We start from the raw sequence: 24,590 nt of genomic DNA on the forward strand, positions 1-24,590 counted from the left end.
GTGTCAGGAGCGCGGGGCTGGGGGCTGAACCTTCGTGTTCTTGCTCTCTTGTAGAAAGAACGAGAGGGGCTGCTCAGAGTTGCCTTCATTTTGCAGCAGCCCCGTGTTTGAGTTTTGCTCCCCTTCCTTAGCATGACTGCAGCGATTAGATTTGCCCCAGTATGACAATGAGAGGGCCTTTTTTTTCTTGTAATCCTTTTTGCAAATTACTCTACTTTATATACTTCACTGAAGAGTGAATTCTCTCAGCACTGATCGTCACTGTGAGCAGGGTAGGGCTGGGGCAGAAAGTTTCTGAATTTGGGTACAGTTTTGATCCAAATCTGAGCCTCACTATGGATGGCATCAGCTGAACCCATCCCTCAAACCTTCAGGGCAGGTCGTAACTCATTGAAAATCCAGAGCAGTCTCCTTTCTCCTTGCTCCTTTCTCCTTCACTAAACACGCAAACCCCATTCTTTTGACAATTAGTCTCAATCATGTTCACTCTCTTCCTATCTATTATTGCTTACCTTAGTAATCTCGTTCCATTGTATGGCACTTCTTATATCAGGCATTAATATATTTCTCTAAGGTAATCTTTAAATATCCAGGCTGGATTCGGAAAGGGGAAGATATTGTTGGTCTTTTCTAATTCATTTGTTTTAAGGGAGTCTTAGAGAAAGGGTTACATGTATTTATTATGAAAACGCAGTAGCATTTTAATAAGAAAATGCTGCGTTAAATGTATATCTCATGTATTTATTTCTGAGAAAATTCATATTGTTCAATCTTTGGGTGAAAGCCAAGCACTTGTAATAGTTACCTGACATGATGTGGCCCTGTGACAGAAAGTCTAATGAAGACTTTCTTGATAGGAATGTAATTGTAAAGAAAAAAAATGATTAAAAAATTGGTTCCAGTGCTCTGCGATCCAAGAGTTCATTTGTTTCCTCATTCATGCACTAAACAAGTCCCTAATTAATCTTGAACCTTGGAGAAAGGAGACTAGATTGGCGTCTTCTGAATATGAACGCACTTCTCATTTTGGAAAGTTTGAAGAGGCTCTTAAGCATTCTCTTTTAATGGTATTTTTGCAAGGGTTTAAAGTGGCTTCATTAGCCTGCCAAAGCCGCTAATTGCATTACCATATTTTTAAACTTCGGAGGTTCATTTTTTTCCAAAAAAAAAAAAAAAAAAAAGAAAAAAAAAAGAGATTAATTTGCTGGCTTCAAGCACCCGAAGCGCTCGGTGAATTCCGCAGTCCCCAGGCGGTGGCTGCGGTGCCTGATCCGTGCGGTGCAGGCTGTGCCCAGGGCACGGCCACGGCGACCCGAGGGTGCCTCGGGCTCACCCCTGGCAGCCTCAGCTTGAGACCACGCTGCTTTGGCTTTGCGTTAGGCACTGAGGCGCGGATCATGTGTCAGTGCTCTTCTGCATCCAGGGGAGCTTGCACAGGTCCAGAGCCCGCAGGAGCGCAGCCCCTCTGAAGGGTCAGGCTGTGCGGAGGAAAAGCGGCAGTGCTGGCTGACTCGGGTCCCTCCGTGCTTCGAGGCGGGAAGGATCAGGTAAAAGCCACAGCCAAAAAGTGGCGGACAAGTTCGGAGAGCGGTGGCGTTGGCCCAGCTGCTCTCGCTGCAGCAAATAGCCGTCTGAACTTGAACGGGGTCACTTCCTCGAGCCGTGCTTGTGTGCGGCCCCGGGCGGCTTATCTAAGGTAATATGAAGAATACGAACAAGATAAGATAAGGTTGTTAGCCCCAAACAATGCTATCAGGCTGTGATTTTAGCTGCCAACCCGCTCCGTACTGACAGCGAGGGATAAAAGAAAAACTAAAACTCCAGCCTTGGAGACTTCTAACAGCCGTGCTAAAACCCGCACGAGAGCTGCGAGAAGAAATATTATCCTGGCGGGGGGAAGGGGGTGGAGGAGAACCAAGGGCACCAAGAAGAAAATACAGCTCACGGTTGAGGGAGTCTTTTTTTTTTTTTTTTTTTCCTTTGCAAATGTGTTCTTGCTCATTTCATTGTGAGCACTGCGATATATTATCAGCTCTCACGGAAGGGAAGAGTTGTCGGGGTTTCATTAGTTATGTTTATGCCAATAGAAATAAATCTTCGCCGTCACCAGAACAGGTTTGTTCGCACTCCCAGCCCCGTCTGGGGAATTTGCCTGGCCACGTCCCTGTTGTGCTGGTGGAGCAGATACAGTTTGAGATATACTTTGGCCTTATTGATTTGAAGGCTTCTTCATTACTTCTACAGCGCTGCAGATCAATAGCTGAGCCTAGAGCAGCATAATAGATTTTTTTAGAAAATCAATTAAACAGAATATTTTTAACAGAGCCGAGTGCGAAATGGTGTTGCATTTTGATATGTGTGCCTTAAGCTCTGCTGCATTCACCTGCCAGCCCGAACGCCACGCTAAGGGACGGCAGTCTTTGTTCGGTGTCCGCGTGCTGTGGTATTCGTGCCTAACCTCCACAAGAGGAGGAAAGATTGGAGATTAGAAACGAGAACCACCCAGCTTTTCTCCTGCAAAACCCATATTCATCACCGCAGCCTTGCTGGAAAGTGAAATAATGTTTGTGGTCTTAGCTCAGTCCCCGGTGGACAATAACTCAGTAAAAATATACCCAAATCTGTCATGCTTTTTCCTTGCTCCGTGTCTCTGAACACAAGAGACACGAGCTCCTTTTAAATTAGCTTTCATGCTTGAAGGGTTTCCCGGGGCTTGCAGAGCCCCATCGTGCCCCCCTGGGGACGAGGACAGATTCCCCATTGATTTTGCTGGGGACTGGGGGCAGGCAGCAGCGTGGTCGGACAAAAAGCCAGCCGGGAGGTGGGACGGGGTCACCGCAGGGGTGCTTGACTGCAGGGTGAGGAGATGCTTGCCCAGCTGCTGGCTGCCCTCAGCTTTTGTGAGAAAATAAGCAGTGTTTGAAGGAAATGAGGTCCTTGGCCCAGAGGACGGGTCCTGAGCACCACACCGGTGGTGGCCCTGGCCCAGGGGAGGTGGCTCTGGTGGCTGGGAGGCTCCCGTGTCCCTGCCGCGAGGCACGTGGTGACAGCCCTGGGGACTTTCGCAGCAGCGTGAGGGGTTAACATGCTGTAGCAGAGGAAGGTAAATCCTCAAGGCAAGAAAAGCACCTGTTTTCCAAAAGCTTTTCCCCAGTGGAAGGACAGACCGAAGGGCCCTGGTGACCTTCTGAATGGTGATCGTGAGACCTTTCTTCAGTCACCAGGGCCCCCAGACAGGGCAGCTCTGGATCATCTTACAGGAAGCTAAACCCAAACTTTCCCTCCCTTATTCTTCTTTCTCCCCCCTTCCAACCTTCTCCGGCTCGGTGCCAGCTGCTCTGGGCTGCCTCCCAGCCACTCTCCCACCATTTCGTCACGAGAGAGAGGTTGATTTATTTCTCTGACATATTCGCATACCAAATGGCACAGGTGGGTATTTCCAGCACCTGCACGTTGAGGTCCCAGCACAGCAGCTGTAGCTGCATGGGGTTTGTTTGGTCGGGGCTTTTTTGCTTTGCAAAGCGCAAATATTTGTAGACGCGATTACAAACGCGCTTAGGCCTGCTGCCGGGCTGCAAGGATTTCTCATCGATCTGAGCTAGCTCCGCACGCGGGGTAGCTGCTGAGGGGCTCCGGCTGCGGCGCTGCTCCCGCTGTCCCACAAGCAGCAGCAGGAGAGCCCAGCTGTGGCCTTCATGGAGCAGGGGCTGAGCTGCAGGGAGGGAAGGAAACAGCCCAGGGACTGGGGAGGAGGCCTACAGACCGCTGCGGTGGCCTCACTGAAGTTGCGGGTCGCACTGGGTCACAACGGCATCACCGAGTTACAGGTCACAATGGGTTGTCCCCCGGTAGTCAGCCCATGGCCTTTGAGCCATTTGTTTGCGACGGCTCAAGGCTTGGTGGGTTTTGCCTTTTTGTGGTGTAGGGCCGAGGTGAGTCTCTGGCCTTCCCAAGGGCCATTACACACCGTGAGCCCGCAGCAACCTTCCCTGCTGCGTACCCCAAAGGTACAAACGCTCGTCGCTAGAAGGTCCCATCCAGAGCACCCCAAATCACCTTCAAGAAAGGAGCCAAGGGGTTGTTTCCTGTCCAAGCCCCCATCTAGCCTGGTGAAGGGTGATGAGAGGTGGCTGATCCCATTCCCAGGAGTGGCACTATTTCCAGCACAGGTCCTGGTGCTGGTCCTGCCCCACACATCTTCACCCAGGCAGTGCCGAGCTCCCAAGGGTGCCAGCACCGTGGGTGATCCATCAGGCTGCTGAGAAGAGGCTTCGTTATTAGGAAGCCTTTTTTCCCAGTTATTTTTCAGCTCTTTTTTTTTTCCCTGTTCTTAATTTGAGCTGTGTTCCTCAGAGCAGCTTCAGATCTGTCAGCCGCGCTGGAGAAACGCTTGTTTGTGTTTGAGTAACACGTGCTGGGGGAGGCGGCCGCGCCGTGCCTTGGAAGAGCGGGTCTGTTTGCTTTGGTGATAGCAGTGATATTTGGGAGAGACAGATGGAAGGCACTTTTTATTTTCTGCAGACACTTCATGATCCAAGCTGCTCATATTGTATAAGAGAGGCCAGATGCCTTGTTAATTCATAGACATGTTTACAGCATGGAGCTTCTAATAGGTGAATATGAATACTAAATAGTGATTAGTGCTTGTCTGACAGACGTCTCCCTCCTGACTGAAATTGGATCTAAGTTTGACCTTTGGTGAGGGAAGAAGGTATTCCGGTATATAATAAGCTTTTTTATTTATTTATTTATTTATTATCTTCTCTGCATGTAGAAAGCCAAATCCTTCTCCCTCCAGCTGAAGGATAGATCTGCCCTTCAGACGTGCGTTCCTGTCCCCGTGCCACCGTGGCTGCCTTGGGGTCCTGAAACCAAACCAGGATTAAAGGATTAAGGATGGGAGAGGCCATGGACAGGGAAAAAAAACTTAGCAGAGAGACTTAATTTAAGTGTAATCTGCAGCGCTGCTGGTGGAAGGGGCCAGCATCCCTAAGGGGATGGACCACAGAGCAGCACGGAGATGCTGGGGACTGTTTGTCCCATCCATGAGGCTCTGCATCTCCTCCCTGCAGGACCCCAGCCGTCCATGCAGGAAAAAGTCATCGAGGAGAAGCACTGAATTGATCGTTAGTTGCCCTCGATGTGATGTAGGCCCTGAAAGCAAGAAGTGACCCAGCACCGCGGGAGGAGAGCGCTGTTCAGGGCAGGGGTGAGAGGGTGGTTTGTGGAAGAGAAAGCAAGGAAACAGAAGCACGGCTCAAAAGTAGTTTTTTTGGGTGTAAACTGCTCTTTGGAGATAAGCAAGCACACACCTCTCATCAGTTCTGAAGGAGGCCCTCACACTTTGGGAATTGCAGCTTGCCTTTGGGAGGTTTGAGGGGTTTAGGGTGTGCTACAGAGCGAGGGCTGGCCCGTGCGAGGACCTCCCTGGGGAACATGACAGGTACTCTGCCGCCCTTGGCTCCATGGGAGCAGCCAAGGTTGCTCATCGTGTCTGATGAGCATCAGAGCTCATCACGGAGCTTTCCCCACAGCGGCAGGCACCCAGGACCCAGTGGCCAAACGTGAAGTGGACGGATCCTGCCTCCGCCACGCTGGCTTCGAGCCTGCAAACTGATCGTGGCAGGGTGCAGTGCTTGGCTTGACTCGCTTTCATCCTGTCCTTTGCACTTCGTCCTGAAAGTGAGTTGTTACGTTTATTCCCCAGTTAAGCCAGGACAGGATAAAATGTTTGCTCAGGGGAGGATTCTGTTTTGTTTTGTTTTTAAAAGGCTTGCTCTTGCTGTGAAGTTGTTGGGTACGGCTGGCTGCAGAGGAAATTGTGCGGTTTTCTTCCCCTGCTTGTCGTTCAGATGTGAAGGTGCCGGGGATGTCTGCGCCCGGGGCGAGCCTGGCTCGTGTGTGAGGTGGCCGCGGCCCCTGGCCTGCTCCCAGCCTACCCCCTGCAGGGACACAGCTTTGGCAAACGCACTTAAGGAGTAAACCTCTTGCTCCATGGACCAAAAGCCACATTTGCCTTCTCACTGCAGCCTCTCGGCATGGAAAAAAGCTGATAAGTGAACAAGAAGGGAGACCTGGGCTAGGCCGCAGCAGGGTGGCTCACGGGGCCTCACTCCCTCAGGTGAGAGCTGACAGGGCAGGGACCCGGCCTGGGCCCTGGGGAGGAGGAGGAAAGGGGATTGCTGCATGAAACACCACCGAGGGCCTTGCTGGGTGCAGTGCTTTGGCAGTCAGAATCAGAGCTATGTGCATCTATTGTCTATGTGTATAAATTATAGACGCTTGTTGCAGGTTCTTCAGGGGTGCCAAAACGGCTCCTCGGTTCCGCGCCCGTAATGTTTGCACAGAGGCCCCGGCTCGGCTCCGGCTCTGAAGTTTGCCAAAAAAAATGACGGTGTTTGGAGCTGAGACGTTGGCTCAGACCCATCCTGAGTAATACTGTTTCTCTTGCTGTTGAAACCATCATGCCCTGCAGTTGGTGGTGATGTCAGGTACTTGGGGACTGTAATTACTGTGTAACCCAGCAGCCTGCAGAGAGATGTCTCAGGAGGGGCAGCCTTAGGGGAAAGAAAGAAAGAAAGTTTTTTATGAAATGCAGATGTTTTTAAATAGCTGTAATTAACTGAAAGGGATGCAGAGCGTTGCAGATGTAAAAGCTAAATAGGCTTTTGTTTTTAGCCTTTTGCTGCGTGCTTCGAGGGGTCACTCGGTTGTGGTGCACGATTGCAGTCCTGCCCCCAGCATCACCCTTGAGGTTCGGGTTCAGATTTTGTCGGGTTGCTTTTCCTTCCCCATCCGAAAGCTGAAAACCACCCAAATGTTGTGTGCAGGTCTCCATCCCCCCGCACCGCGCTGCCTGGACACTGGGTTCGGGGGAAGTGGGGAACAAGGTGGGATGGAGACCATGGAAAAGAAAAACAAAACCCCCAGCGCTCGTAGCTGAATAGGAGCGAGCTCTCCAACCCCGAGTTATGAATTTTGTCAATGAAATTAGCCAACAATGTTTGGGAAAGAATAAAAATAAAGCAGCATGGGCTCAAAGGAAAGCCAGCAGAGCCGGGCAGTGAATGGGGGCTTTGTTCGGCCCCGACCCCTTCAATAGGCAGCCTGGAGCCCTGTGAGTCACTGCGAGGCGCTGGGGCTCCGCTAATGGGCCAGCGGAAAAATCTGCCTTGCTCTCGTTTGACAGGCTGGCCAGCAAAAGAATAAAGTTAATTTACTGGTAAAGTCAATTTGTTGGGTACGAGGAGGAAACCAGAGGCATGCTACTATAAATGCACTGGCAGAGGCTGCGGGCAGGAGGGGCTTTGTGAGGTGGGGGATGTCCCTTTCCCCTCTCCCGTCTTTCCTTTCTCCCCTCCCCTCTTGGAGCTCGGTGTCCCGCTACCACCCGCAGCAGGGGATGCAGGCACCCCAGGCACCACCGCAGCACCTTGCCTGGGCCAGCCCCCAGCCCCCAGCAGTGCTGTACATCTATTTTTGCAGGAGCACATCTATTTCAGCAGGAGCTGGCTCCTGCTTCAGCAGCCGAAGCGCGGTGGGGTTTGCACCACATCCCATGCCCGGCTCCCCAGCACCTCGCCAGCCTGTATTTGTGTGCGCACGTTGGGGTGCCACCGGCGTGAGGGGCTACAGCTTCGTGCACAATCACCTTTGTGCATAACGTGGGCTTTTGCACAAGCAAACAGCACTGGCGTGTTTTCGTGGGAGTATCTGCTGTTTCCAAACAAAGGACTCCTTTCTCCCAAGCAAACAGGGGTAGCTGGTGCGTGCTGAATGCAACATGCCTTCAGCCTTTGTTCTGCGGTACCTCAAGAGCCCCAGTTCCTTGGTGCTCGACATCCTGCAGATGTAGGATGGGAGGAGATGGTGCATCCCCAGGGGCTTGGCTTGCTCTGGTCAGCATCCACCCACCACGCATGAACCTGCACTAAGTCCAGCTTTGCTGCTGCCCAGAGGACATTTGGTCCCATCACCATCACGAGCCTTGTCCCATAACCCGGTCTCAGATGAAGCAGAGAGGCACCAGAACAGTTTGGGGATCACAAGTCGTTCGGGAGGAAATTTTAATAATTTGTTACAGTGGTTTAAAATCTGGGTTAAGCCCAGAAACAACAGCACGGAGGAAGCCGCGGAGGGTATGGAACAAAACTGTGACATCTCCCCTCTCTCACGTTGAGAGGCCATGTTGTGACCAAAGTAATCCTCCTTTCTGCTCACATCACCTTTCTGGATTTATCATTTTAATGTTCTCTGGGCCACCAAGCCCCACAGCTGTAAATTAATTTTTAAAGTAATACAGGTTTTAAAACTTCCATCTGCTTTAATGAGCTTGGGGGAATCCTGTTGTATTAAAAAACATGCATGCAATTATTTTTCCATCTTGGGCTTCGCCAGTTCCCAGTACCGCTCCGAGATGACATCTTCTTCCCCTCTCCAAAGTGTTTTCTTGTGATAATGTGGCATTGTATCCTGATGGTGTGTGTTTTGCCGCACATGGGCAAGGCTAGAGAGGACTCCTCTAAGGACGAGGCAGGATCATTAGCAGGTACCTCGGTGGCTTCCCCGTCACCTTTCCATTAATCCAGTTCTGCATCACAGAATTACGAAGCGGCTAATGAACAGCTCCAGCGCCGGGAGCCTGGAGGTACCATATTAACCGGACGTCTCTTTGAACTGCGTGATTTCTGGTGGGAAAACTTCATGGAAAAACGAGATGGTGTTTGTTTTCACAGCCTTCTGTGTCTGTTTTTAAATATTTTCTCACAGTAGTTCTGTTTCCTTTTTTTTTTTTATTAGCAATTAGCCTAATAAGCCACCTTTTCATTGCTCCGCATGTAGATTAACCACTTCAGAGAGTACAAAATAAACATTTTGTAATGCATGTATGTATCTTCTGGAAAAGATGAGTAACCTGCTTCCACAGAGACTACGTCCTCCTAACATTGGGGTTTTGCTCTAATCATTAGTGCCCGGGTTGATTTTTTTTTCTTTTATTTCCCCTAAGACAGCTTCTTACAGCATTCGTTAACCTGAATTTTGAAAACAATTAGTTCTTATTTAGCCAGTGCATTCAAATTGACTTTCTTCATAAGTAACAAATAAATAGCCTGGGAATGTGCAACTGCCTCACAGTACATCAACATTTTGAAGATTCATCTCTGCTGAGATCAGCCAGCGTTGAGCAACCCGAGCAGATTCCAGCAGTTGCATTAAAGGTGAGCCTACAGCAGACAGTCCTTCCCTGCCGGCACGGATGGGCATTTGGGATGGATGGAAGATCCAAAAAGAGCACGTGTGCCAGGAATCAGTATGCCGGATGGAAATCAAGCCCTGTTTAACAGCAAAGTGACAGCAGCTGAAATGCCAAAGGGCATCCCGATGGGTGACAATGGCTTGTTAAAAGAACAATATGGCTTGTTTTTTTGAGCTTTCAGGTAGTTTCAGAGTAAATTGTTCCGTAACCAGTGGGGTAAATTAAGTATTTTCTCCAAATCTGAGATAAGCCCCTATCTCTTTCCTGCTGGAAGAGCTCCAGCACCCACAGCTCCTCTGCCATCCCCAGGCAAACAGCAGTGGTGACAAGGGCAGGGCCAGCACGATGCAGAGCAGCCTGGTGCTGCCTGTCAGTCAAACGAGCAGTGGGGTCGCTCATCTGGTCTTTTTTCCTCCTACATGCAACGTCTGTAGGAACTTTGCAACTTCTGGACTTCTCTGTCAAGCGTTGTACATGCTGTTTCCCAAAACGAGTGGGGGTCAGCAGGAAGAAACGAGCAGTATGACTGCATGAGCCTGACTTCTTTGGCACATCAGGTTAAAACCAAGCGGGTTGTTTTTGCTGCTTCCATGCTGTCACAGCACGGCCACTCCTGCAGTAAAGCTGAGGTCCTGGGTGCAGCAGTCCACGTTCTCAGGTCAGCTTTTGCTGTGCAGCCTGAGCTACCTGGCACTTGCTTGGGATGTGCTGAGCACCAGCAATGCGCTGAGGCTGCAGGCGAGCTGTGCTTCCGAAAAGCAGAACCTGGGCAGCCGATGGTGAGCATCCCAAACGCCTGGAGCGGTGAAAATGCCCTGCACCGAGCCCCCGGGGATGCACACAGCAGCCCCCCCGCTGCCCGAGCACGGCCCGAGCTCTAATAAGATCAGTCCTGCAGCGTTGTTTCCTGAGCAGCCCGAACAATGGGCCTCTGTCCCATGGCCGCTGCAGGGAGAACAAGGACCAGACTGAAAAAAAAAAAGGGGGGGGGAGGAAACAAAAACGGAATAAAGGGGAGAGGAGAACGAACTTCATCTTGCAGCAGTGCTGCATTCATGTTCACCTCTTGCAACACTTGGTGCAGATGGGCAGCAAGTTACCGGTGCTGGTGAGGGACGAGGATTTTCTCCAGTGCCGGCCCCAGCTGCCCCCGGGAGCCACAGCTCTGGTGCCCACGCAGCCATTCCCAGAGCTGGTGACAAAACCACGTCACCACGGAGGAATTTCCCTTCGCCAGGGCGAGGAGAGAGGGCTCGGGCATCGCTCCCCTCCCTGCGGGGTGGCACAAAGTCCCCCTGCCACTGTGGCCGTACTGCACCCACCGCCCAGCATTGCCTCCCCTGCTCAGCAAGGGGGGCCCAGCAGACCGAATTTGGCAGATAACAGATCAGAGAAACAGAGATCAGTACGTGTTTGGACACCAGACTGCCTCAACCCCCCGATCCGCTGCTGTGTAAGCCCCTAAATGCCAGCTGCAGATTCCTGGGGAGTTTGAGCTCCATTTTCTTTGGAGAGGTTTTCAGGAGAGAAGCGCTCAGAGGAAAGTCCTCAAAGCGTGGCACAAGTCGTGCCTTCCTCTGCGTATTTTTTTTTTTTTGCCCAAAGCTTCCCCATGGGCCACGTTACCAGTTGGTGTGGCTCAGGAGCTTTGGTGGAACAGCGCGGATTTACACCCGGCGATGAGCCGCTCTGATTTCCTGGTAGAAAATCACCGCCAGGCTGTTACACTTAACCTGCACTAAACTGCGCATGAATGATTTATTGTGTACTTCTCATGCAAATGACATTAATAGACTGTCATACATAGGAAAAGATGCTAGAAGATTACTAAAAGCTGCTGCACTTAGGATGTTTCAGAAGAAAATAGCGTCTTATCTGGTATTATCTGAGGACTGTGTCTGCCTCTCTCCTTGAAGGCAGGTACATGAAAGAACAGTGTGAAGGTTGCATTGCGTCGCATTGTGCACGGAGAACCTCGAGGCTCTAACAGAAAGCTACAAGAAATGTTTAAAAGGAATACGTGTGGATAACCGGAGCTGCATTACAGGGAGGGAGAGAGCTGTACCCTCGCCGATCTCCGTCAGCGCACACCGCCATCCGGCAGCGCTCAGTGTCGGGATCAGGCTGCAGAGAAGAATCAGACCCAAACTCGCCCCGTCTAATTACCCGAACGTATTTACATGTGTAAAACTCTCCTGTAGTCCTCCTAATGACTAATGCATAATTATGCACAGACAAATCCCCACAGTAAACACAAATATTTTTGTTGGTGATTGTTTATCTGGGGAGAGCTCAGCAATTTGTCAGGGCTTTGCCGAGCTCCCCAGCTGCACCACCGCCGCTTCCAGCCTCGTGGTGCTGGAGGAGGGCAGCCTCTGGGGTTTTGCACTGAGAAACGTACATTTGGGTCAAAACAAAGTATTTTGGAAGTTTACTCCAATTTCACAGAAATATTGTGGTTTCCCCCAAGTTTGAAAAACATTCCCAATCTTCGGGAATATTATGTCCCTCTTTCTTTCGTGCTGCCTCCCATGAGCTGATGGGATGGGGCCGGGCTCCCATTGTGTCCGGGTGCTCTGAACTGCCAGGGGACCTTTCTCCACCAAGAAAAGCCATTTTCCATGGGCTCCTTCCTCGCCTGCCCGCCCTCACTTTGTATCCACACCTCCGTGGGGCAAGGAGCCTTCCCAAACCCACCAGGAGCCCCCTGGCGCCTGGGCTGCTCTCCAAGCCCTCCGTGTCATCTTAGGCCGTGGAGCCGTGCCACCCCGAGTGATAAATTCATCACTTAGTCGATGGCTTTCCTCCTAAAATCCTCTTCAGGGAACAATTCTCCGATGTCGGATGCAGTGACTAATTGATAACTTTCTTTAAGGGGACTGCACGATAACTTTCCTTAAAGCAGTATATTATCATCAGTGGGTTTTCAAAGGAGCGTACTGCTCTCTTAATTCTCACCTTCATTATTTTAATACCTCTGTAAAATGGATTTCTAATGGATCTATATTGCCATAAAACTTTAGGGATGGTGGGTGGGTGTCAATAAATTCTTTGTGATCCGAGCGACTCAGGTAAGGAGCAGTGACAGGCTCCGAGGAGGAGCCAGGTGCTGACTTTGGGCTGCGCCTTCCAGCGCCACGAACTTCCCAGGTTTGACCCCGTCCCGCTGCCTAAGAGCACCCTGCAGACCTTCGTTAAGCAGCATGACCCATGTCTGTCCCAAGCTATTCTTTCTCTCCCAGCTTCTCACCTTAGGGATAAATCACATCAGCTCTGTCAGGAACGCAGGAGCTGCCCCGGGTACAATCCTACCCAAAACCATGGTGTCTGTGCAGCGCAGTCATCAAAATAGGAGAGCATTTTCACCCAAAGATCCCCGGGTGTGCAGTGAATGTACATCGTATTGCTATCGCTGCCTTCAAATGTTCTCTGCCACCAGCAGGATGGAGGGCAGCAAATGCTGTCCGCGGTTTAATCAAAGAATGGCAGAAGTGGGTGTTCAAGTCTGCTGAAAACGTCAGGGGGTTTTGGAGACATCAGATTATGACGATTAGCCAGAACACTGGGACAAACACTTTTTCCATTGGATCCATCACTTGGTCTCATGAAAACCACTCAGGGATCTTAGTTTTGTTTCAGCCGGGTTCTTAGGCTGTAACAGCTCGTTTTTGCTCTGGACGTTGATGTAGGGGGGCCAGCAATTGCTCCAAAATGAGCTACAGGAGTAAGCGTTTGCCATTTTGCCATCCTTTTCCCTGAAGATCTGCCAGGAACGGGTGGCACTGGAGGCGATGCCTGCACCTCCAGCGTGCGTGGTGTAAGAGGCCCCCTAAAAGAAGAGCAGGATCCTGAGGGCAGGTGCGTGGGCTTGTTTCATCGCTGCCATCCGAGGTCAGAGTCATTTATGGAGTCCTGCTGCAGGCTGGTGTTCGTCCCAGCGAGGCTGTTTGGTGCCCAGGGGGGCTGTGGAGGCAGCGAGAGGGAAGGGAGCGCTCGGGTTTCTTCTTTCTGCGACCGCTGCGTTGAGAGCTGCCGGGGTGCTGGGAGATATTCCCTTCCCCACCGCTCATTTCAGGAGTATTTTTGTCCTTTGGGTTCTTTGTGCTGGTGCAGCTGTTGGAGCTATCCGTGTCAGAAAAGGTCAGGCTGGTCTACGCAGCGAGTTAACCTCGTCGTGGGCTGCCTCCAGCCCTGCTCTGCTTCGCTCAGGCTGAGACTTGCAACACCGAAGCCAGCGGGCTATCGAGCACGTCGTGAAAATAGCTCCAGTGCTTCCCGTGCCTGCATGGGGCTCCGTGTGGGGTGAAGACAGAACCTGGCAGCCTTCAGGAGACTCTGAGAAACCTTCTGGGCTTCTAGGAAAAAGTACCGCATTCCTCTGGCTTATTTTTTTCGTCCCTTTGCCTACAAATGATGGCCACGAATGCAGAAACCTGAGCAAGAGGAACCTATTCTTGGAAACACTTCTACCATCGGGAGCGCGATGGGAAACGCACGTCTCTGCCCGGTTTTCAAGCCCATAGACCCAACACAGGGAGCTGTGTTCACGTGTTACAACCACTAAAATGTTGTTTCCTCTCCTCCAGAGCGAGCTATAGGGTCAAGTCCTGGGCTCTGCCTCCTCTGTTCGGGGCACATTATGCATTTAATGTTAAACAGCTATTGATAATAAGCAGAACGTGTTATCACAGCTGCTGTGTGCCGTGGCAAGAAGGGTAGAGAGTCATGCGCTTCTTATTTGCTTTTTGGCCTCGGGACATTCGTGTTCTTGTTTATACAATAGCTCTGCTTGGAAAGCAAGAATAAAAAATACCTTGTTTTTCCCCCTTACCAGACTGCTGTTTAGCATCGTGCTACATCTCTCCCACGGGAAATACAGGTTGGAGCCTCGCAGGTTGGGGAGCGAATTGAATCCAGATGTTACATTTGCTGGGCAAGTGTTGGAAGTAATCGGTTATTGTACAGGAAGGGGGAACCAGCGCGGCCGGCCCAGGGGCGAGAGGTGGGCTTCCAGCTCCTGCCCCGCCGCTCGCTGCGCTGGGTGTGCTCGGGCCGAGTGCCTGGGCCAGAGGTGGGCCACGGAGCTGTCTGTGGGGTGCGGAGCTTTTTGTGGGGTGCGGAGCTTTTTTATGGGGTGCAGAGGTTTCTATGGGGTGCAGAGCTTTGTGTGGGGTGCGGAGCTTTCCGAGTCCCCTTGGCAGAGCCCCACGGGCGCCGTGCCATGGAGAGGACCCTTGCAGCTGGGCCCAGCTGCCCTGGGGCTGGTTGTCTCCCATCAGGGCATGGTCCCACCATGGTCCCGCTATACTTTCTGGGTGAAAATGAGGGGAGAGAAGTCTGAGTTATTAAAATCATTTTTTTTTCCACGAGCGGAAGGATCTGTAAGCTCATTTAAGCATTCGCCCTGACGATGCAGTGTGCTGGGAGGGATGAGCTGCATCCTTCCGGGGGGAAATGGACTCACTGTGTCTTGCACATCCAAAGCTCCCTTGGAAACCCGTGAAGTGTGTGCCGTGTCCCGGATCCTGCCCTCCACGTAAAGCCCAGCCTCTGAGCACCAGCTCAGTGACTGTGGGTGCTGAGGGCTCTAGGAAGTCCTGCTCGGCGCCAGAGCCCGGACTCTGCGTGGTGCAGGAGGCTGTGTTTGCGTTACAGCGTGGGGAGTGCCGGCGTTAGGCTTTGAACTGTGTTTTGTGTGCGCTCGGTAAGAAGTGCTTGGTGACTCCGTTGGCCGGCTTTGGTTGGATCGTAGGAAACCACGCGAGCAGTGCAGGGCTGACGGCGGAGGAATACTTCTCCATGCCGTGGGTCAGCACTCCCAGCACAGCCCTGAATGCGTAAAGACCTCTGAAAGTGCCGTGCCCACATGAGCACTTGGTTCCTCACCCTCACATCCTTCGGCTCAACGTGCCCAGCACCCTACGAGCATTTTAGTCCCAGCCCTTTCCCCGAGACCCGAGGAAATTGGAGGTCTGCAAGCGGCGGTGCAGGCGCAGGAATTCCTCCTCCTCTGCTAGCAGCGAGCCACTTGCATCGCACGTCCCCTTGCTTCCCTTCACACCAGACCACATCTGTTCCTACTCACGCGTGCCAACAAAAGGTTACCTGCGGGATGGGGGAAGGCGACAGCGGGCACTTGGAGCGCTGTGCAGCCCCGGGGAGCAAAGCCCGAGGAGGAGCCCGTGCCCCAGAGGGTCTGGCAGCCGTGGGGCTGGTGGGGCAGCCCCTATTTGGGGGGCCGGACGTGTCTGCGGGGTGCCAGCCACCAGCAGCTGCTGCAAAGCTCAGCCTGGGTGCGGGTCTCCAATGGGCACCACGGCCCTGGAGAGCAAAACTGGGGCAAAACGCTGCAGGGAGAGCAAAGCAGGAAAAGAATCGAGGTGATATAGCACGAAGCCCTGCATTTAATGGTAAAGAGCTCAGGTAACAAGAAGTGGTTGTTTTACTAGAGGGAATTTTTACCCGCTGCAGATAGCGTTTTAGAACCTGGTGTATCAGGAACAATGGGCGCACTGTGTCTGCGGCTGAGGTTACGTCATGCTTTTATGGTAATTTTGCCAGAGCCAAGAACACATATTAGTACACAAATCACTTTCAGGTTTATTCTGTTTTGACATTTCAGGGTCTCCAGCAACTTGGCATCACCCCGCGGAGCTGACCATTCTTGGAAGTAGCTGCGCGTAGGAAGGGTGTTTCGAATTATAAATATTTTCACATTCACAGTTTAGGGCCAAATTTGACCAGGAACGTTCCCTTGCGCAATAACTCTCAGGGCTCTGGGGCTGGGGCAGCCTCCTCGGGGCACGCTGTGACCGTGGCAAGGCGTTTCCACCGCGCTTGGCGTGCGCGCAGCAGGGAGGGCGCGTGGCTTGGCCGCGCCGCTCGCTCGGGGCCGCTGGCTCCTCAGCGAGCAGCAGCGCTGTTGAAAGCAGCGGTGTGGCAACCTCCACGCTGCGCTGGGTGGCCGCTGCGGGAAGGAGCCCGTGGGTGCTGAGCCGCATTGCACAACGCCGGCACTGGGAGCTGCGCCGAGCCCTCCCGCTGCTGGGGCTGCGCAAGCCAAGGGGCACGAGGGCGTCCGTGCTTCGTTGCGGGCTGCCACCATCGCTCCTGTGAACGGTGCCGGATTCAAAACAAGGAAAAAATCCTGGTTCTTCTTCATTTTTTTCCCCTTTCTTTGCGTTGACGAAGCAGAACGGGATTTTAGGTCTGATTCCTACAACGCTGTGCATGGCTGGAGGTCGTGGCGCGGCCTCCCCAGGACACTTTGTTCCGATGCCAACACTGCGCCGCTTCATGCGCTGCGGGTTTTGTGCTCGCGGTTGCGTTTCGGTGGCGCTGGCACAAGATGGGCTCCCTCCAGTGGTCAAGGGACAGCTGCGAGGGGGCTTCGGTGCCCGGCATGGGCGCGAGCCGAGACGCCCTGGGCTGCGCTGCTCCCCTCGGCCCCGTCCTGCAGCAGTAAGCGCCCTGCTGTCACCCCCAGCCCAGTCATACCGGCGTGGAACGGGCCGCGCAAATTAAGGATCTGGCTCCAGATTTCCTCGTGCTTCCCAAAACATTCGCTGCAGAATGGGGAAAAGGAAGCAGCAGAGGAGAGGGAACCAGGGAGGATCTGGTGCTGGACCCAGACACAACAATTCGCAGCAAAAATGACTCATTTTTGCATTCCTTTCCTCCCTGTGGTATTTTGGCAGTAGACCCCGACTCTCTTCTCGATCCCGTTGGCGTGGGGGAAACCAATCCCTCTGAAATGCCGTGTGCCCTTCCCCGGGTACAAACCCCCCGGGGGCTCAGCGGGGCCGCGGCCCCCGGCTGATGCACGGGACGGGGCCGTGGGGCCGGGCTGACCGAAGCAGCCCTGTGCACCCGGGGAGCGCTGTAGGGTGGCTGGGCCATACAGACCCATACGTACGGGCTGGGCCAGCCCTGTACACGCGTATGGGCACATACGGCACGTATGCATGGGTGCGTTTGGCATACTGGTGCACGCGTGCACCCGCGTCTGCACGCGTACAAGCAGGTGCAGCTGCTCAGAGCCAGCCACGGGGGGGGTGCATGTGTTGGGGCTGTCCCTGTTGGCACAGCGGGGGCACCCACAGCACCCCGGGGTGCAGCAGGGCCGTGCTTCACCCCCCCCTCCGTTGGCCTCCCCTGGCTGCTCTGTGCGTCCCCTCCCCCCCCCCAAGGAGCAGTTCCTCCCATGCTTTTTTTGCAGCATGGTGCTAGTTTGCAAGGGGGGGTGGGGAAATGCACTGGTGCCTGATTGCATGGGGGTGTGCGTGAGTGCACCGACGCCTGTTTGCACGGGGGGGGGGGGTGTTTAGGAATGCATCGACGCCGTTTGCACGGGGGGGTGCATGCACGGGTGCCCGTTTGCACGAGGAGAGGGGTGGTGCACGCATGAATGCGCATTTGCACGGGGAGGGGGTAAATGCACGGACACCCCTTTGCACGGGGTGGGGGTGCATACATGGACGCTTGTTTGCACGGGGTGGGGGTGCTAAGAACGTAGGAATGCCCCTTTGCACTGGGGGGGGGGGTAAATGCACGGACAGCGTTTGCGCGGGGGGGGGGGGGGTGCATGCACGGACACCCCTTTGCACGGAGGAGGGGGTTAATGCACCAACTCCCCTTTGCACGGGGGGAGGGTGCATGCACGGACTGCTGTTTGCACGGGGGCGGGCGCTGAATGCATGCACGCCCTTTTGCACGGGGGGGGGGGGGGGGCAAGGGTTAAGAATGCACGGACACCCTTCGCACGGGGGTGCGTGTGCATGCACGGGGGGGTGTGCACGCACGGACACCCTTTGCACGGGGGTTGCCCATGCACGGCCCCCCCCGCCCCGGCTGTTCCCGCCCCGCCGCCCTTAGCACGGGGGGGGGGGGGGGCCGAGCAGGGAGGGGGGTGCAGCTCCCTCCCCCTCCCACCCCGGAGTGGGCGTGGCCAGGCGCGCGCCCCGGGCGCCGTTTGGCTGCGGCCGCCGCGCTCATTTGCATGTGGCGGGGGGGGGGGGGGGGGGGGGGGGGGGGGGGGGCTCCCCTGTCACGTGGGTGCGGGGGGGGGGGCAGCGGGAGGAGCGGGGGGCGGGGCCGCCTCGTGCCCGAGGGGCGGGGCGGGGCGGGCGGCGCGCGGCGGGGCCTCCCCGCGGTCTCGCGCTGCCTGGCGGGGCTCGGGGCAGTGCGCGACAAAATGGCCGCGGCGGCAGCACCGGCGGCTACGCTGCGCCCGGGGGCGGCGGCGGCGCCCGTGTCCCTGTCCCTGCCCGTGTCCGTGTCCCTGGAGGCGGCTGCGGCGGCATCATCGCGGAGGAGCGGGGCAGCGGCCCGGCGGCGCTGAGCCCGGCCCCGCCTGCCTGCGAGAGGGGAGGACGGCGGCACCCCCACGCCGAGCGGCGGACAGAGCGAGCGACCGACAGACAGACGCCCTGCTGCTGCTGCTGCCGCTGCTGCCGCCTCGGCCTCCCCCCGGAGCCGAGGCTCTGCTGGAGGAGGCAGCGTAGAGGCTTCGCCCCGCGGCCCCTGCCGGGCCCCCCGCTGCTCCCCCTGCCGGGCCCTTCCTCCTCCTCCTCCTCCTCCTCCTCCTCCTCCTGCTGCTGCTGCCGGGGCTCCGCTGGATCCTCCTCCCCGGATCCCCCTCCCCGCGCCCGCCGCTTCCTGCGGGAGAGGCTGCGGGATCCTCCCTCCTCCTGCGAGAGGCACCGGGATCCTCCTCCGAGACAGACGGACAGACCGGCGGGCGGACGGACGGACAGAGCGCTGCGCCGGGGCTCGGAGGGACCCCGCAGCCCCATGTGAGGCTCCCGGCCTCCCTCTGGCTCTTTTATAATTTTTTTTTTTTTAATTTTTTTTCCGGAGCGGGGATCCATTTTTTTCTCCCAGAACGCCACAAAACTGTTTCCCCGAATTCTCCTATTCTTTTAATTTGCACTTTCTGCTCCCCCCCCCCCCCCCCCCCCCCCCCCCGCCCCCGATGCCCCCCCATGCGGACTGAGCCCCCCCCGCGGCTCCCGCCCCGCTCCCCGGCCTGGCGCCCCGGGGCCGTGCTGCAGCGCGCCGAGCCGGGCGCGACCCCGAGGCGCGCTCCCGCGGCCGCTTAGCCGGGGATTTCGGTGTCGCTTTCTCCGTCTCGTCGGTTCTTGGCCTCGCTGGAAATCAAAAGCTCCTTCTGGGATCGGACCTGCCTTGGCTGCGCTTCTCCGGGCTGGATAACACCGAGGCTCCTGGCGATTCCCCTTGGATAGCGTTTTCCTGTTGAGCTGTTGGGTTTTCTTCTCCTGTGTGGCAGACTTTTATTTTTATTTCATTTTTTTTGGACGGGGGGTATAAACGAACGAACGACAACAAAAAAAACTTAATTTTTTGGCCGTGTGAGATTTTTTTTCGTATTCAGATTCGTGAAATTACGGGTACACTTACAAAAACAAAAAAAAAAAAAAAAGAAAAAGCATTAAAATAAGAGAGGAACACGTCAGAAAGACCCCTACACGGTAGACAAAATACTCACTTGTTTCCTTACAGCAAGACTGAACCGAAAGCTGCCAAAGAGCCCCATAAAGAAAAGACTAAAAGGTAAGCAGGGGTAGCAGTAGCAGCCTGCGTAAGTTGGAGGCGGCAGGGGGCTGCCAAGGCAGCACCCGCTGGGGGTGCCTTTCTTACACCCCCTACTAAGTCAGCGAAGCAGCAACACCACGAAACGTTTGGACCCCCCCCCCTTATATCATCCACTTTTCTTTTTTTTTTTTTCCTAAAAACTTCTGAAAATACTTTCTGCCGTGCCAGAGTTAATTCACTGTTTTTCCATCTGCCATTTTTCTGTGCACAAAACCTCCCCCAGGGGGGCTGCCCGGGGGCACGCCGCGTCCCTTCGAGGCGAGCCCCAGAACTCCTGGGGCTGCGCTCCCCACCTTTGTCCTCGGCGGTGGCTCAACCTTGCGAGTCCCCAGCTCCAGATCCACTTCTTTTTATTTTTTCCCTCCTTTCCCCCCGCCTACTGGCACAGTGGGAGCTGCTGTCATTTCTCCTCCAGGCGTGCTGGCGTGTGCCACCCTGAGCCAAGGGGCTGGAGGGGAGGAAGAGGAGGGAGGGGAGGAAGGGGGTTGGGTGCATTTGGTTTCCCGGGGTCCCCTTTGTGCAGAGAGGTGGCGGTCCTGCTGGGGGTTATTGGGATGTACTGGGCGTGCACGTTTCATGTTTTTTTTCCCCCGTGCTTTCCATCAGCCGTAGGCGCCGCGGTCACCTCCTGCTCTGCTAAAACGGGAGTGAGGAGGTCGCTCCTGTTCACAGGGGAGCCACCTGGAAGCGAGAAATAACCGTTATTACGTCAGCCCGCTTCTGGGGTGCTTTCCCCCATTTTGGGGCCAGGGCCGGGAGTTTCCCCAGGGGCTCCTTGGGGCTCCCTGGAGCCCCTCCGCTTCCCCAGGTGCACCCCGAGGATGCAGCAGGCGCAGCCCCAAGCAGCTGCGGGTCCCTGGGCTCAGGGGGTGCTGGTGATGCACCCCTACCTTTGGCAGCGTTTCTGCTCTGTTTTGGCCCAGAATTGCTCGCAGAATGGTAAAATGGGCATGCCAGGCTTGCACCCACCAGCTGGCAGAGCTGCTGTAGCCTCTGGGGGTCTCTGCTAATGCACCACCAGTGTTTTTGGGGGATGAGCCCTGCGCTGGTCTGGGCTAACCTGGGTTCTTCTGATCCTCACCCCGAGCCCACGAAGGCAGCCGCAGTGGATGGGGTCAGTGGGAGCTTGCCCAGCGGAGCTGGCCGTGCAGGGACCAGCAGTGACCCCGCAGCACTGCGGCACATCCCCTGTCCCCAAGCGTTCCCCATCGCGGCGCCCAGCTGCAGGGTGCTGGGGGGCGAGGGGGGTCCCTGGAGCCAGCCCCACTTCTGACCCCACATTTTCTTCCTAACAATGAAAAAGCGCGGGCAGGTCGGCTTCGTAGAGCTCTCCCAGCTGGCAGTACCAAATAATTAGGCTTTATTAATGTTTCTGTTCTCTGTACACGCGGATTTGTGCATTGACAACCGTAAGTGTGTGTCTGGGACTAAAAGCTGGTCTAAGTAAGCAGTGTGCTGTCCTTTTGGGGCTGGTTTGTCCTATAGGGCTGGTTTGTCCTATAGGGCTGGTTTGCGGCTGCTGCTAGGGCTGTTGCAGCCTGGGGGTGATTTGGAGGCTGGTCTGTGTGATGCTGAGCGTTGGTTCCCCAGTGCTGTGGGGGGAAGCCCTGCTCTGTGCCACTTCTGTGCTGGCGCAGGGCTGTGGGATTTTCTCTGGGATGCTGCCCTCGAGCCTCGTTGCAGCGGTCAGAAGCGTTTGGTGACTTCGGGGTTTGCCCTCGCAGCCCAGCAGGGATGTCTTTGCAGGGACGGATGTCTTCGCGTCTTTCACAACCTGCCTCTGATCCCCCGTGAGTGGGATGAGGTTTTTACCGTGTCTGCTACTCCAGAGCCTGCTGGAGCTTGCTGGGATGAATGCAAAATCCACCTGTCTGGCTTTTTTTTTTTTTTTTCTAGTAGTTTTTCCTATTTAAGTAACAATCTATGCTTTTGGTGACTTTCGTGATCTTTTGCTTGTGTTTAAAGGAAGAAAGATAATTCTATCCTTTTTTTACTTGAAGGTGCATTTTAAGACTTTGAAAAACAATAGGGTGAAATTTCCTTAACGTGAGGAATAGAATAACTGGGCTTATGAGTACTTTCAACCTGAAAATCCTTTGTTGAAGTTCTGAAAGCTTTCAAGTTCTGCACCTTGGCAAACTGCAGTAACAATAGCACAGGGGAGGGTTAGAGGTTTTGTCAGGCAGAGGCCGTAATCTTTTTGTGTCATAAAGTAAGCTGTTGCTGAACGTTAACCGTATGGAAAGTACGCCTGTGACTTGGAAAGTACGCCTGGAAGTAAAACCTCCTATTTTTGTTTTTCATTCACTTCATTCAGAAAGGCCGGGAAATTATATTCATCATGGCAGGGATTTACTGCCTGCTGTTAACTCAGAATGACCTCAATTTTGCAGTCAATTCAGATGCAACGTAGAGACCTTTTCTCTTTAGTGGCAGGCTCCTTATTAAAAGCCGAAGAGAGGAGTTTACTTTCAGTTTTAGCTGCTACGACTTAACCAAGAGCGGTGTATGTGGGACCGGATAATATGTTAACTTACATTTATTTCCTCTAAGCAGCTGGCCTTGCCGAGATAAACATGCGCTTTTCCAAATGCTGTCATCTGGCCCCTTTCCAAAACAAGCTGAAGGAGGAGGTCAGGGGTGGAGCCATCCTTTGCTTTAGTAAAAAGAGGCTTTCATTTGGAAAGAATTGCTAGATAGTGCTGGCTACGAGAGCTGCGGGTTTAAAAATAAAATGGCCAATCCTTCCCTAAGTAAACAAAATGCTCCGTGTTTGTTACTTGTGTCCTTGCTGTGCTGCTTCTGTTTGAAGGTGTAGCAGCCTAAATGCAGAATGCACATTGCTTATGTAAAAAAAATAAATCAGTGCTTTATGTAAGACTTCGAACACGAGAGGCGATTAAAAATTTATCATCTTTGGTTACAGTAGAGATGTGCAACACAAAAGTGCTATTGTTTTAATTGTTTAAAATTCAGATTACAAGATAACGGTAATGCCATTAGAAGGTTTCCCTTTGGCCTAGAAGCTGCAGGTAGGAGCCTGTCGATCCCTTACTATTAAAGATGAATGATAAGGAAACCTCTTAAATGCCTGTGACGCTGCAGTCTAGCCAATTTAGGATCAGCTGATGCCTTCTAGTGATAATGGCTTGAGGTTTTCAGCTGTATTATGAAGATATCAGCCAGGGCAAATAGTATTTAGAGGAGAAGTATACTTTATTGAATGGGGAGATGATCCAGAAGTGACAGTAAATTGCATTACTTAATGATCTATGTGCTTTGCACAGTCTCTTCGCTGGTAAATGCTGGTGGTGGAATGAAAGATGGTTCTTCTTAATGTGTGAAAGCAGAGGAATCAAAGTAGTGTTTGATCTTGCCTTAGGAATCTGAGCTGTTTATGAAAATTGTCTACCGAAGGCATAGCTTAGTTTTACATCTTAATTACTGGATGGAGATATGCTCATTTTATCGCTGCTTAATCACGGTCAACTTCCTTGGATCCCAGCACCCAGTTCTAACTGTATTTTCCGAAACTTCCCTCGTGCAGTTTCCTGCTCTGGCACTAATATATTTTAAAATCTGCACAAGGTAAAAGCGTCTAAATCTGATCATAACAAACTGCCAGCTCTTGCCCAGAGTGGTAGCAGAGCTTTTTAAGACGATATCAAAGAAACATCGTTTGTGGAAAATGCAGCAGCAGCACTTTAAAGTACGCTGCTGATTCTTTTGTCTTTTACTGAGACGTTGACATCCCTCCATCCGAATCAAAACTGCTTCACAGAGGGGCACTGGGTCTCCCTGAAGCTCTGAAATAACTAGCAGGTCTGAGCTCTCAGCGCACCGAGCATCACAGTCTGAGTTAGTTTTGCTCTCAGCCCTGGATATGAGTCCGCGCTGTAATTTTTCAGCGCTGAAGCCCTGACTGTAGCTGCAGTTGGAGCTCATAAAACACGAGAAGCCTTGGCGGTAGTGAGGTCTGCGCTCTGGAGCTCTTCCCTGTGGGTTTGCAGCCAAGGATGGCTCGAGAGCGAGAACAGTTATCTGTGCTGCGGCAGGGATGTTTTATGGCTGGCTGCCCAGATTGCCGAGCTCTGCGCACAGCTTTATAGTTTGCCTTTGAGGGCTGTGGAGGTGGAAGTCATTTGTAATAAACAGCTATCTGCAGCTTGCTTTCCTGTGTTTTGAAATATACATCCACTTGAAAAAACCGAAAATTAGATTCGCATTTACTTAGATTTCAATCAGGAAATTTTATGTTTCGGAAGCTTGAGTATGAGAAATGTTAACAATTGCTTATTGCTTTGTCTTAAAAATAGCTGATACTTATCCCGTGGCTGTTTGTGTGTGTGATTCTGTTTCCCATTTAGCAATAAGCACTGAATTGCTAGAGAACATTTTTTTTTTTTCATTTGGGAGAAAAATTGACTTGTCAAGTCGATTGGCATCCCTTTGTGGTAATTAAGCCCCAGAGAAAAATATGTTTATAGATCTCAAAGTAGTTATCGTGCAGCTACCAGCCATAGGCTCGTTTAAGGAAGGAGAGCCCCCACCCCAAGGAAAAAAACACCCTGGGCTGTGAAGTGTTCGGTGCCTGCCCGTGGGCACCTTCCTGGTGGGCAGACCCATACTTATTTTTCCTTAGCTTCTTGTTAGTGGGGTCTGTGTGTGCCTTCCCATAATGGCTTTCTGGGGGCATAGGAGCAGTGCCTTTTGTTGTGCT

General features: G+C 53.4%; 1 protein-coding gene and 1 long non-coding RNA gene across 8 annotated transcripts in view; one reads left to right on the forward strand and one right to left on the reverse strand.

The window, feature by feature from the left end:
• The window catches only part of TNRC6C (trinucleotide repeat containing adaptor 6C), a 295,946-nt gene that overhangs the window by 176,540 nt on the left and 94,816 nt on the right, over positions 1 to 24,590 (forward strand). For 2 of the 7 annotated variants that reach the window (XM_066980046.1, XM_066980047.1), the window contains exon 1: positions 18,387 to 19,828. The exons of the other annotated variants lie outside the window; for them this stretch is intronic. The gene's annotated coding sequence lies outside the window, so the exon portion shown is untranslated. Of the gene's footprint in view, positions 1 to 18,386; positions 19,829 to 24,590 lie in introns of those variants that run through there. 7 annotated transcript variants of the gene reach the window in all.
• Positions 1,534 to 13,677, reverse strand: LOC136786638 (uncharacterized). The gene is made up of 3 exons (XR_010825840.1): positions 12,507 to 13,677; positions 3,418 to 6,557; positions 1,534 to 2,266 (listed from the first exon to the last, which is right to left on the reverse strand). It is a non-coding gene; the product is annotated as an uncharacterized lncRNA (long non-coding RNA).

Source organism: Anser cygnoides, chromosome 19, assembly GCF_040182565.1.
Source record: "Anser cygnoides isolate HZ-2024a breed goose chromosome 19, Taihu_goose_T2T_genome, whole genome shotgun sequence".
NCBI classification, from domain to species: Eukaryota; Metazoa; Chordata; class Aves; order Anseriformes; family Anatidae; genus Anser; species Anser cygnoides.